The following is a 1,818-nucleotide window of genomic DNA, read 5'->3' as shown; positions in this document are numbered from 1 at the left end:
AGCTGCCAGTAGTTCCTCATAGGACGCTGACTGTGGTTGGACACAAGTGCAGAACTTCAAGCCTGGCCAGATGATCTTATGAGTGCAGCTGCCTTGCTAGGTTACCTGTAGAGGAAACAACAAAGGCTAACAGTCAACGTTTTGCAGACAGTGGCAGAATAAACATATACAGGATGTTCACCATTGACATATCTTGATCATCCAAAACTGTCCAATCTAATGCAGAATAGTTGCATAGGAATATAAGTAAATCTTGGGAGATGTGTCTGAAAAGGGAGGTACAAAAGGTAAAAGAGACAATATGTAACAGTATGGGAGATTCTAGGGGAGGGTTATTGTTTGATTTGACCTTGAATTGTTCTGGTAGTCTCAGGTAGCTTTGAACATATTTAACTCTTGTGTTGTTATTGTACATTCTGCTGACAGACTAGTGGAATGTGCACATTAACTGACCACACACTGTTGTAGAGCAGTGGTTCCCTACCTTGGGGTCAGGACCCCCACTAGGAGTCGCAAAAGCTTCACAGGGGGTTGTGAGGTCTTCTTGATTTTAGAAAGGGTGTAAGAAAACTTTACATTAAGTATACACAGTATGGCCTATAGCTCAGCATGTGGTTCATTTCTGTGAAGAAAATGGATTTATAAAGTTTAGATTATTATTGAAGATGTGAACATGAGCTATATTCACAGAGCCTTCACTATCTGATAAACAGCCGCGTCCTGCATTGGAAAACAACCAAAGAGCTAATAGAACAATGGCCAAGCATGAGACAGAACAAAACACTGAATTTGTCTAAAACAAAATAAAGTAGTTAAGATTGTTAAAAATAGAAAAAAAGATCTATTTATGTATAAAAAGCTCCATAAAATAATAGGAAAACTCATCTATGCTCAATATTTAATAATATGCTTTAAATTCATCCAAATCTCTGGTTTTACACAAATTTCAGGTTCATTGTACAGTTTATCTGTTTTTCTTATTTCTATTTTTCTTGTTTGTTATACATTGAATATGCGATATCCATTAAATACATCAGTTTACTCAATGATAGAGGGGCTCCCTTAAGGAAAAAGAAGGAAAAGCAGAGGAACAGAACTGCAGTCGTTACACTGGTTTTAACGTTTACTACTGAGTATAAATGGTTTCCAGGGGAAACATCACTGATGATGACGACTTACTGTAGCCATGCTGTATTTGTCCTTTTTTTTAAAAAAAACTACTCAGTTCTTCTGAACAGAAGTTATTGTTTATAAGGTGTTTGCACTGAGAGTTTTATGCATACCTACAGGAGAACTATTGAATCAGAATGTATTGCAATGTCTATGATTAAAGTGAGCGTTCCTAACTCTGTGCTTTGGCTCTCATTGACTTTTACAGCAATGTCTGCAGAAACTGACACGCGTGAGGTCATTTTTCACAGTGTGCACTGTTGCTAAGATTTAACACCATACCAGTGACCACAAAGGAAATCACAAATGCTTCACATCACTTCCAACCTTTCTCCATTCAACATTATTAAATTATAGCACAGGGTTGTATGACATTCAGATTGTAGTTCCCTTTATGCTAATCGTAAAACAAAAAAATGTAAACAAAACATATTTAAAATAAATGTTATTAAGAAAAAAATACTACCTTGCACGATGAAGTCCTGAGGAAGAACTTCACAGTCTCACAGCCTGAGGGAAGAGTGTGGTGGCACAGCAGCAGAAGCTTCTATACCTCTTCCCAGCTGCGGCTTGGGCGTTCCCGTCATGACACAAGAACGCCTATTGGGCGTTCCTGGTAGCGTTTCATCGACCAATCGCAACCCAGTC

The sequence above is a fragment of the Morone saxatilis genome, unplaced genomic scaffold (assembly GCF_004916995.1).
Source record: "Morone saxatilis isolate NCDOM2014 unplaced genomic scaffold, NCSU_SB_2.0 Contig3, whole genome shotgun sequence".
NCBI lineage: Eukaryota > Metazoa > Chordata > Actinopteri > Moronidae > Morone > Morone saxatilis.
The sequence above is the reverse complement of the archived record's forward strand: the minus strand, read 5'-3'. Positions refer to the sequence as shown.